At 47.4% G+C, this 12,716-nt stretch overlaps 1 long non-coding RNA gene across 1 annotated transcript; it reads left to right on the plus strand.

The window, feature by feature from the left end:
• Positions 1-254: 254 nt before the first annotated feature.
• On the plus strand, positions 255-3,814 carry LOC147577831 (uncharacterized). The gene is made up of 2 exons (XR_015254529.1): positions 255-838; positions 1,767-3,814. It is a non-coding gene; the product is annotated as an uncharacterized LOC147577831 (long non-coding RNA).
• Positions 3,815-12,716: the final 8,902 nt, after the last annotated feature.

The raw sequence follows: 12,716 nt of genomic DNA on the forward strand, positions 1-12,716 counted from the left end.
TTGTGCGTGTGTGTGTGTGTGTGTGTGTGTGTGTGTGTGTGTGTGTGCGCGCGCGCGCAAGAGGGGAGGAGGGGGAGAAGAGGACAGAGAAAAAGCGGGGGAGGCGTGGATCCCGCGTGCCTGTGTGTTTATTTGCGACCGAAAGGCAGAGACTGGCTATATTTGGGGTTTGTTACTTCAAGCTTGCGTGTGTGTGTGTGTGTGTGTGTGTGTGTGTGTGTGTGTGTGTGTGTGTGTGTGTGTTTAAGAGAGCAGGGCGAGAGAAGGAGTGGGAGGGAAGCAGCGAGGGGGACCGATGGCTCTCCATGCCTGTGCATTTTGGGCGTCCGGGGGAGAGACTGTCTCTACATGTGTGTTGTATAAGAGAGTGAGTGAAGGAGGAGGGAGCGGCAGGGTGTCTGTGTATTTGTATGATGTGTGACCTGTGCCTTATGGGCCTGTTGTACATGCATGTGATATGGTAGAAAGAGACTGTGTCCCTGTTACAGAGACCAAATCCCTGTGGTTTTGTGGTGTTGGGGGTGCATGTGTACATGTGCACACACAAGGAGGCTTGGCTGTGATTTGGTACACTGTGGATGTAGCCTAGTTTGTGGAAAGAGATAAAAACCTTGTGTGTGCAGCAAAAGTGTTTTGTTTGTGTGACTTTGTGATCACTTGTATTCATGTTGTGTTGAGAAAGAGAAACCAAGGTGTAAGGGGTGTAATGAGTGTATATTCTGGAGAGACAAAGCCCTCCTCGAGGAGATGGGGCTTGGGCTTTGAAGGAGGTAGAAGCCGTTCATAAGGCAAGGAGGAAAGACGTGCGGAATCTTGCCCACCAGCCGTGAGACTGGTGGTAAGGGCGTTGAATTGTCTGGGAACAGGTGGATTCTGGGAGAGAGGACATCTAGTGCCAGGAGGGAGGGTAAGAACAGGGGACAGCAACCCCTGCTCTGGAGCTGGCTCAGAATGACTGCGCGTGCAGAAGAGGGAAGGTCTAGGCACACGATGCCAGGATTTCTAGGGGACCATCTGTTCCTGGGCAGTGTGTGTGGCAACCCGGAGGGCAGGGAGGGGCTCTGTGGACGTAAATCTCCCCCCTTCCATTCAAGAGTACTCTGAATTCTTTCAGGTGGAGGGAAGGATGTAAGGAGTAGGGCCACCTGTCAAAATTCACGTAGCATGTTGAGTGCAGCAGACAGGAAGCATGGTAGAGAGGGGGGCGGGTTGGGCCTTGCCCAGGTCTCTGTCCCAGACACTCTCTCCACCCTGGAGGTTGGGTAACATACCATCAGCTGCCCAGGCCTGAGGTAGTTTCAGATTCCTGGCAATTCTTCAAGTATCTTCCTGGGAGGTGTAGCCTGAGGCCTGGATTTTGAGATCCAGGAAAACACAAAATTGGAACCCAGTTATCCTGAGTTATCCAACAATGTGATCGTGGGGGATTCCCTTCTCTTCTCTGGGCCTCAGTTTTCTCCTCTGTATTCCTGCCCACCTCCCTGTACTGACGTGAGGATTTAACAAGTTAATGTACACGCAAGTCCCTTGTAAACTACAAACCACTGGAAAATGCTAAGCATCGTTCCATTTATACAAAGTTCAGAAATAAGCAAAATGAATCTGTGCTGTGAGGAAGTCAGGCTACCTTTGGGGAGGGAATAACTGGAAAGGGAAAGCCAGGGACGCTTCTGAGTGCTGGTAAGGTCTCAGGAAAGAGGGGCTGGGTACGGGATGTGCTCAGTTTGTGAAGCCTCCTTAGAGTCTGTGTATTTTTCTTTCTACAGGCACACCTTGGAGACATTGCAGGTTTGGTTCAAAACCACCACCATGAAACAAATACCGCAGTAAAGCAAGTCAAATGAATTTTTTGGTTTCCTAGTACATTTAAAGTTATGTTTACACTATACTGTAGTCTGCTAAGTGTGCAAAAGGCATCATACCTAAAAAAAGAACCCAATGTACATACCTTAGTTAAAAGATACTCCATTGCTGGAAAATGCTAAACATTATGAGCTTTCGATGAGTCATAATCTGTTGCTGGTGGAGGGTCTTACCTCTACGCTGATGGTTGGTGACTGATCAGGATGGTGGGTGCTGAAGGCTGGGGTGGCTGTGGCAATTTCTGTTTTTGTCTTTTGTTGGTGGCAGTTTCTTAAAGTAAGACATCGGTGAAGATTGCCTTATTGATGGGCTCTTCCTTTCATGAACAGTTTCTCTGTAACATGTAATGCTGTTTGATAGTATTTTACCCACAGTAGAACTTCTTTCAAAATTGCAAGTCAATCCTCTCAAACCTGCCACTGCTTTATCAACCAAGTAATATTTATCTAATATTCTAAATCCATTGTTGTCTTTTCAACAATCTTCACAGCATCTTCCCCAGGAGTAGATTCCATCTCAAGAAACCGTTGCTCAAGAAATCTTTGCTCTTCCATAAGAAGCAAGTCCTCATCTGCTTGAGGTTCATCATGAGATGGCAGCCATCCAGTCCCCCTTTCAGGCTCCACTTCTAATTCTAGTTCTCTTGCTGTTTCCACCCCATCGGCAGCTGATCCCTCTGCTGACATCTTGAAACCCTCACGTCATCCGTGAGGGTGGGCATGAACTTCTTCCAAACTCCTGTGAATGTTGATATTTTGACCTCTTCCCATGAATCATGAATGGTCTCACTGGCATCTGGAATAGTGAATCCTTCCCAGACAGTTTTCAACTTACTTTGCCCAGATCCAAATAATTTGGATATCATTAAATAATCTTCAATATTAAATAAGTATATTAAATAGCATCAAATAATCTTACATACCAAGACCTTGATCCATGGGCTGCTGAAGGGATGATATATTAATTAGCAGGCACGAAAACAACTTTAATCTCGTTGTACATCTCCATCGGAGCTCTCGGGTGACCAGGTGCGTAGTCAGTGAGCAGGAATATCTTGAAATGAAGCTTTTTTTTTTTTTTTTCCTGAGCAGTAGGAATCAACAGTGGGCTTAAAATATCCAGCAAACCATCGTGAACAGATGTGCTGTCACCCAGTCTCTGTTGTTCCCTTTCTAGACTGCAGAGTAGATTTAGCATGACTCTTGAGGGACCTGGGATTTTCAAAGTGGTGCATAAGCAGAGGCTTCAACCTCAAGCCACCAGCTGCATTAGCCCCTGACAAGAGAGTCAGCCTGTCCTTTGAAGCTTGGAGACCCAGCATTGACTTCTCCTCTCCAGCTATGAGAATCCTACATGGCATCTTCTTCTAATATAAGGCTGTTTTATCTACATGGAAGTCTGTTATTCAGTGTAGCCACCTTTATCAATATCTCAGCTAGATCTAACTTGCGGCGGCTTCTACATCACCACTTGCTGCTTCATTTTGCGATGGAGATGTCTTCTTTCCTTAAATTGGCAGAACCAACCTCTGCCAGCTTTGGACTTTTCTCCTCCAGCCTCCTCCCCTCATTCAGCCTTCATAGAGCTGAAAAGAGTGAGGGCCTTGCTCTGGATTAGGCTCTGGCTTCAGGGCTTGTTGTGGCTGGTGTGGTCTTCTATCCAGGCCACTCAAACTTTCTTCTTCTCAGCAATAAGACTGTTTCACTTTCTTCTCATTTGTGCGTTCACTGGAGTAGCGCTTCTCATTTCCTTCAAGAATTTTTCCCTTGCATTCACGACTTGGCTAACCAGTGCAGGAAGCCTCGCTCTCAGCCTATCTCAGCTTTCAATATGCCTTCCTCACTGAGCTGAGTCATTTCTAGCTTTTGATGTAAAGTAAGAGACGTGTGACTCTTCCTTTCATTTGAACACTTAGAGACCACTGTAGGGTTATTAAATGGCCTAATTTCAATACTGTTATGCTTCAGTGAATAGGGAGACCCAGGGAGAGGGAGAGAGACAGGGGGGTGGCTGATAAGTGGAGCAGCCATAACACACACGACGCTTATTGATGAGGTTTGCTGTCATATATGGGCACGGTCCGTGGTGCCCCCAAACCATTACAATAAACATCAAAGACCAATGATCGCAGTTCACTATAACAGATATAATAATGAAAAATAATGAAACGTATAATTTGGGGTGCTGGCTGGCTCAGTCAGAAGAGCATGGGACTCTTGATCTTGGGGTCGTGATTTCGAGCCCCACATGGAGTAGAGATTACTGAAATAAATAAAACTTTAAAAATAATAATGAAAAAGTCACTAAAATGGGACACAGAGACACAAAGTGAACAAATACTGTTGGAAAATGGCACCCATAGACTTACTCGACACAGGGTTGCCACAAACCTTCAATTTGTAAAAAAATGCAATCTCTACAAAGCACAATAGGGGCGCCTGGGTGGCTTAGTTGGTTAAGTGTCCGACTTTGGCTTAGGTCATGAATGGTTCATGAGTTCAAGCCCTACATCAGGCTCTCTGCTATCAGCACAGAGCCAAAAATAAATAAACATTGGGGTGCCTGAGTGGCTCAGTCAGTTAAGCATCTGACTTTGGTTCTGGTCATGATCTCATGGTTCATGAGTTCAAGCCCCTCTCTGCTGTCAGTGCAGAGCCCGCTTTGGCTCCTCTGTCTCCCTCTCTCTGCCACCTCGCTCATGCAGCTCTCTCTTTCTCTCTCTCAAAAATAAAAAATTTAAAAATAAATTTAAAAAACAAGCACAGGGGCACCTGTGTGGCTCAGTCAGTTAAGCGTTCGACTTCAGCTCAGGTCATGATCTCACAGTTCGTGGTTTCGAGCCCTGTGTTGGGCTCTTGGCTGACAGCTCAGAGCCTGGAGCCTGCTCCAGATTCTGTGTCTCCCTCTCTTTCTGTTCCTCCCCCACTCATGCTCTCTCTCTCTCTCTCTCTCTCTCAAAAATAAACATTAAAAAAAATTTAAGCTATAAAAAAAAAAACACCCAAAGGGGGTATGCCTGTATATTTTATTCCAACAACATGTTCCAAAAACAAAAAAGAAAGGTCATGCATCCTGACCACATTTTCTTCACTCCTGCAATGGACATTCTGAAATGCTCTATCAGTGAGGCAGAAACCGGGTTGAGCAGTGGGGAAACAGCACAAACAAGATGTGATCCTGGCTGTGGGAAGAAACAGAGGAGAGTGGTCATGGCTTCCTCACTTCTGAAAGGAACATGTGGACAGCAGGGAGGAGCTTTGCCCAGATTCACTCCCTGGGCAGAACCAGGACTAGAAACAAAGCCTCCGATGCTGTGGCTGAGTCCTTTCTTTATTTTTATTTTTAAATTTCTTTTAAATGTGTTTATTTATTTTTGAGAGAGAGAGACAGACAGACAGACAGAGCATGAGTGGGGTAGGGGCAGAGAGAGAGAGGGAGACACAGAATCCGAAGCAGGCTCCAGGCTCCGAGCTGTCAGCACAGAGCCCGACACGGGGCTCGAACTCACAAACTGTGAGATTGTGACCTGAGCCAAAGTCGGACACTTAATCGACTGAGCCACCCAGGCGCCCCAGGACTCTCTTTTCTTAACAAAATTCCCCTGAGTCTTAACAAAATTCTACTGAGTCTCATTAGCTCTTATGGAGACATGTGTCCGTTCCTCTGCCAATCACTGTGGCCAACGGTTCTGACTAGCCAGACCACAGATAGCGAGGGCCCCAGAAGTACCTGGCATTTGAATCTGACTGTGGTTTCCAGCCAGCCCAACCTCAGGATTCACCAGGGTCCAAGAAAAATGCCCCAGAATTTGTGGAGAGGCTTGCATTTCACAGCCTTTCAATAAATGGTAATGATTACTATCGGTATTATTCTCTGCTTTGCCTGTGCCGTCATCTTGTACAGAACAGATGCCCAGTAATGTCTAGTATACATTTGGTGCCCAAAGAATCCTTAGCGGTTGACCAATTTCTTGTGGTTTTTCTTTTGGATTCATACCACGGACCAAGTCAGATAGAGTCTGGACAAACTGAACAGCCCACAGGCATGCAGACAGAATGAAACTCGTTATAAGGGCTCTTAAATTTTGATTTTATTTCTTCTTCCATTACTGAGGAGAATCTACAGTGTAGAACTCCCAGCAGAGAACACCAGACTCTCCAGGAACAGACTCCCTGACACTCACACACCAGCCTGTCAAAGAAAGTGGAGTCAGGAAGACATTGGAAGGAGCCCACTAGGATGCTGGCAGGGGAGGGGGCAGGTAGAGCTGGTCAGACCCAATTAGACTATTTCTTGACTCATCTAACCCCACAGAGAGGTCGCCTGGGGACCAGGATGTCCCAGCCTGACCCCTTCCCCATGGGCCACCGGCTACTCTAATTTAGTTGGGCAGTTTGAATTTCTGGAAGGAATTGGAGGTCCATTAAGACATCGCCAACAATGGCCTCTATTTATCAAGTGTGTGCCGGGCCTCCTACTGGGGATTTTCCATGATTTAAATATAGGACCAACAGAATGCATTTTGGATACTCCCGTTAACTCTGCGTTTGCTTTACTTTTTCTACTATTTCTCCCTTTGCCCTGATTTCCTTACATAATTCCAAAAATATAATAAATCTGTGTCTTCTCCGAGTTCAAACTTAATCAATACATGCTCATTGTAAAATAATGCAAACAATACAGAAACAAATACAACAGGAAAAAAATCCCCCATTCCCCACTCCTCTGATATGAACCACTGCTAACTCCTTGATGTGATTCTGCCTTGAGCTGTATTAACAGATGTTTGTCCAGTCTGTGAAAGGAAAAACATTATCCACCTGTTATAGCCTCCTCTCCCTCCCTTACTCTCAGGAAGGAAACTGTAGGTCAGGCAGCTGAGCCTGGCTTTATCCTGGGGATCTGGGGAACAGGTGGAGAGAGGGAAAGAAACAAGCTAGGACAGCCAGGGCAGAGGTGGCTGAGTTGGAAAAAGATAGGGAGAAGTTGGTGCAAGGGACCAACGATGTAAAACCAATGCAGACTGGGCTTTGAGAGAGGAGCTGAGGAATCAGAACACAGATTTGGGGGCCGCTGTCCTGTGTGCAGAGGGTGAGAGGGAAGGCTAGAAAAAGAAAGAGGGAGAGGAAAGCGAACTTCAGTAAGCTTTATTGAGATTATAAATGAGACCTACTTTAACATTTTCAAATGAATTGAATACATGTTTAAATTGCTTTTCCAAAAAAAAATATATATATATATATTGCTTTTCAAGATTTCTTTGGGAGGAGGACCTGGTGTTTCTAATTCAATAGGAGGCTGAGACTAGCCTCCAGGTGGTCCAGCTTTTCCCAGACTACTTTTTATAAACAAAAATTGAGATTACATAATAATAACGGCTAAAATGTATTGTCTACTTACTATATGCCAGGAACTGTGCTAAGGACTCTCTCATATGAATTTATTTAATTCTATAATAACTAATGGGGGTAGGTACTACTATTACCCCATTTTACAAACCAGGAATTTGAGGCTCAGAGTGGCGAAGCAACTTGCCTGGGGTCACACAGCCAGCAGGTGGGGATGCTGAAATGAGATACTTGTCAATTATTTTAATCTTCTGGTAAATGTCATTTTTTTATTTTTTTATTTGTTATCTATTTTTTTGCAAGCAGCTTCAAATCCCTTTCTGCTTGTGATCAGGTAGAGATGTACATAAACAAAGGCAGGCATACGCTGTCACGGGACCCACCCCCAATTCTTTGTGGGATCACCAGTATTTTCTCCATTAAGCACCCAAAGCTGAGTGGGACACGGCACTAATCCAGGGTGACACAATTTTCACGTTGTGTCTTGGGATTTGATGAACTGTGTTGGAGTCTCAGTCACCCAGGCACAAATTCACAGCCCCTGAGGGCTGGACCTGAACAAGAGGTGAAAAGTGATCTATTCCAGTCCCCTTTGCGGTTTCTGGATTTCCTTGGCAGGTCCCCCTCCCTGAGGTCACCTGGTCCAAGTCTGAACACCTCTGTGTATAGCGGACCCACTACTTTTGCAGAGCCCAGAGGGAAGCAGCTGAGAAAGTAGGCCAGGCTGGAGCAGCGAAGCAGAAGAAATGCCTGAGAATGAGCTGAGAAGAACCCAGGGAGACTGCCAGAGGGGACAGGAGTGCAGAGAGAGTGGAAAACCACATCCTCAAAGACCTTCCTTGCCGATAGCAGCACTTTGATAGCAGCCCCTTTCAGTTAAGGAAGAATGTATTTTTTTTTTTAAGGAACCAAGTCACCCCCAAACCAGACTACTATAATCTAATACATTTTCCTTTTTGCCTTGGCTACTAGGAAGCCCTTGGGTAGGTTGTATATTTACATAATTAACTAATTCCGTCCAGACACCTGATAAATTTCTCCCTCTCTCTTTCTAATGACTTTCCATCTCTCTTTTTAAATTGATTTTTTTTTTTACAACGTTTGCTTTAACACCCAAAGGCTACCTCTTTGCATTTTTGTAAATGGAGGAGATATTGGTTATAAACAAAAACAGTTTGTAATGTGAATGTGTTGGTTGACAGCTGGAGAGAGCCAGACAGTGGAGGACACAGGATAGGACGTCGGACTGGGTCACGGTGGGGGAAAGTGGGTCAGGTAGGAGGGAGAAGATGGCAGAACGGTGATCGGTCACATAGAGAAGAGGCGCTTGGTGCTAGAATATTTGACATGGTGGGAGGTCAGGGTGCTAGAGGGAGTAGCTGAGTGTGGAGGAAGGAGTGTGCAGGTCAGCAGGAAGGAGTTTTCTGGCAGTGGGAAGGGCCTGTGCAGAGACCCAGACATGGGAAGGGAGCAGGAACACAGGAAGAAGCTTCCGTGGTTGGAGCGTCTAGAACAGTGAGGACAGTGCTGAGCTGGGGCTGGGGAGAGCCAGGCCGGGCCTCGTCATTCGGTGAAGCGGCTTTCATCCTGAAGCCTGAATACTCACATTCTCAGGAACTGCCCTGGGGAGCTGGTCTCAGAGGCAAAGCGGAGCCTCGCAGCCCCAGGCCAGGGGCTGTATCCCGCCCCTGGGTGTCTGTGCTGGATGCAGCTACAACCTTAGGGCCAGGGGTGCAGGTGAGGGCAGGCAAAGGCTTTGACCCAGGTGCCCTTAAAGCAGACCAGGCTGCTCAGCTCTGCTGACTCCGTTGGGAACTCCCCAGGGGCTGCCCAGCCACTCAGAACCACGGAGGAAGACTCAGGGCTCCAACCAGGCCGGTGGGTGGGCCTGGACCCACAAAAAAGACCATCTGACTCGGGCTGGGGACCATGGGATGAGCTTCCACTCCGGAGTCAAACTCTCTGAATAGATTCTCATGTGAGAGTGGACCACACTGTCTACTTCTCTGAACTTCATCTGTAAAATGGGAGTGAGAGGGGCACCTGGGTGGCTCACTCAACAGTCAGTCGAGTGTCTGACTCTTGATTTCAGCTCAGGTCATGATCTCACAGTTCATGGGATTGAGCCTTGCGTCAGGCTCTATGCTGACAGCACGGAGCCTGCTTGGAATTCTCTCTCTCTGCCCCTCTCCTACTCTCAAAATAAATAATAAATAAATATTTAAAATGGGAGCGATATTACCTTCCCTGAAGGCATGTTTAGAAGTTTAAGTGAGTTGGGGTGCGTAGGTGGCTCAGTCGGTTGAGCGTCTGACTTCAGCTCAGGTCATGGTCTCACAGTTCGTGGGCTTGAGCCCCGTGTCAGGCTCTGTACTGACGGCCCGGAGCCTGGAGCCTGCTTCGGATTCTGGGTCTTCATCTTTCTCTGCCCCTCCCCTGATCGTGCTCTGCCTCTCTCTTGCAAGAATAAATAAAACATTTAAAAATTAAAAGCAAAACGAAGTTTGAATGAGTTAACAAAAGCAAAAGATTTAGCGTAAGATAGTTAATGAATGTTCATTCCTGAAGGGAAGAGGTCCCTGATGCAGCCACCCCTGGACCCCTGGACCTCACACCTGCCTTCCGTGTCTCGAGTCTGATTAGGGCTCTCACAGCCACCGGGTTACTGCTGATGCAGTGTCCCCTACTCTGTCTTGCCCTGTCTGTTCACTCTGTTGACTCCACTGGTCTCCCCTGTCTGACCCCAGCTCTGTAGCCCCAGAAGTGGGACCAGACTGGGGTTGGCGCTCAGTAACGTCTATCAGACTGTACTGAAGTTCTCCTCTGGTGGATGCAACCTGTTTAATGAGCATCTCCTCCTTGCCCATACCATCTTGTTTAGCCTTCACATATCCCCTATTTTCTTTTTTTTTTATTAATTTTTTAAATGTTTAATTATTCTTGAGAGAGAGAGAGAGACAAAGACAGAGAGAGAGCAGGGAGAGGGCAGAGAGAGGGAGACACAGAATCAGAAGCAGGCTCCAGGCTCTGATTTGTCAGCCCAGAGCCCGACGCGAGGCTCAAACCCACGAACTGCGAATCATGACTCCAGCTGAAGTCGGATGCTTAACCAACTGAGCCACCCAGGTGCCCCTACATAGCCCCTATTTTCATAGATGAAGATCCTGAGGGTCAGAGAGGTGAAGTGCCTTGCCCCACATCACACAGCCTGTAAGTGACAACCTAGGATGGAACCCACCTCTATGTGACTCCAAAGAGCCTGCTCTTAACTGTGGCTTTGTACATCCTCACTGTGGTTCCTCATGTGGAGGGCAGAATTCAGAGGCTCCAGCACCCGCTGCAAAAGGCCAGAGGACCCTGGGATGGGGACAGTCACCCAGAATCTCTGGGCATCGGTCTCCTAATCTATAAAATGAAGGGGCTAGATCAGTGATTCTCAACACTGGCAGCCTATTCAAATCGTCTGAGGAGCTTTAAAATGTACCAGAGCCTGGGCCTCACCTCGGGTCAGTTAACCCTGAATCTCTGAGTGGGTCCCGAAGTCTATAAAACTCCCACATGAAAAAATAAATAAATAAATAAATAAATAAATAAATAAATAAATAAATAAAACTCCCACATGGTTTGATTGCACGCTCTGGGCTGGGATCGCTGAACCAGCCTCTCTCCCTGAGGCCTATTTGGAACCCAGCAGATGTGGGTTCTAATCCCAGATCCACTCTTTCCCCTACACCATCTTCATCCGGCAAATGAGGAGAGCAAGGCTCAGTGAAGTCCAAAGTCATACAGCTAGGAAGTGGTACTGTGGGGCTTAGAACCCAGGTCTGCCCTCGGGAGCATCAGGTCCTGGACGAGCAGAAGAGGTGTGGGCGGGTCCACTTAGAGTCTGTGGCTCCCCTGGCAGCCTGGACTGCCCGAGCCTGGGTGGGGCCCGTCGGGGGGCATCCTACAACCACCGCTGCCCCATGACTCACGGCTTGGGGAGCAGGTGTTGGGGCAGCATAACGTCACCCATACCGCAGCCATCTGCTCACCCAGCACGTGCCCAGGCACCTCCAGTTCCCACTGTGCTCCACACCCAGGGCAGCAGCGGGCCGGTGTGGACAGACCGGGCGGCTTGTGTGTAACTGGGGGGTGCCGGCACTGGCCGCAAGAACACGCTGGCAGGGAAGCTGGTCCCAACTTAAGGCACAAGCAGACCCTGTTTTAAACACCTGCCCCATCACTCATGTGCACATGGTCTTTGCAGGTCAAGGCAACTTTGCAAGACACTGCAAGATATGTGTGTAAAAGCACAGCTCACAGACTTCTCAGTGGGGCTTTGGCCGTGCCGGTCCTCACCTGGAGCACCTTCCCCTTCACTCTTGCTTGCAGGCCTGAGTCCCCCTGTCAACCTTCACATGGGCCTTCTGGGGCCACCATCTCTCAGGAGGCTCCCCCTTCATTCTCTGTCACTATACCCCCTGTTCTTCTATTTGTCAGAATGTACCATTCTAGGGGCTCCTGGGTGGTTTAGTCGGTTTAGCCGAGCATCTGATTCTTGATTTCAGCTCAGGTCATGATTCCAGGGTCATGGGATTGAGCCCCATGTTGGATTTTATTGAGCACTTACTATGTGGCTGGTATTCTCTCTCTCCCCCTCTGCCCCTCTCCCCTGCTCACACTCTCTCTCTCTCTGTCTCTAAAATAAAAAATAAAGGGGCACCTGGGTGGCTCAATCGGTTAAGCATCCGACTTTGGCTCAGGTCATGATCTCATGGTTCATGAGTTCAAGCCCCACATCAGGCTCTGTGCTGATAGCATGGATCCTGCTTGGGATTCTCTCTCTCCCTCTCTCTCTCTCTCTCTCTGCTCCTCCTCCTCCTCTTCTCTCTCTCTCTCAAAAATAAAATAAATAAACATTAAAAATTTAATTTAATTTAAAAAAAAGAATGCATCACTCTATGCTTAGCTGTTGATGACTTACTGTTTGTCTCTACAGTTAGACTGTAAAGCCTAGAAAGGTAGGGATGACCGTGTCTTTCATGTTTTGTCCTGTCTCTTCATGAGGAGTCCCTTACTTACCGCAAAATTTACCCATTTTAAGGTTATAATGCAATGATTTTTAGTAAATTAACAGAGTTGTGTGAACATCACCTCGGTCCAGTTTTAGAACTTCTATCACCCTGCAAATTCCCTCATTTGCTTACGGTCCATCCCTGCTGTCACCCTCATCCCTGGGCCGTCACTGATATGCTTTCTGTCTCCCTGGGTTCTGCCTTTTCTGGAAATGGCACATCATCCAATACATGAGCTGGGTCTGGCCTCTTCGCATGAAGTCTCTGAGCTTTGTCCTGTTGTCGCGTGTCGATAGTTTGTTCCTTTTTATTGCCGGCTAGTATTCTGTGGATGTGGATTTTTTATCCATTCATTCACCTCTTTGACTTCTGGATGGACAGATACTTCATTTCCCTCGGGTGAAATGTACACACCTGTGGGCAGAGTTGCTGGGTTATACGCTAAGCG

The sequence above is a fragment of the Puma concolor genome, chromosome C1, assembly GCF_028749965.1.
Source record: "Puma concolor isolate L17-30 chromosome C1, mPumCon1.1.hap2, whole genome shotgun sequence".
Taxonomy (NCBI): Eukaryota; Metazoa; Chordata; class Mammalia; order Carnivora; family Felidae; genus Puma; species Puma concolor.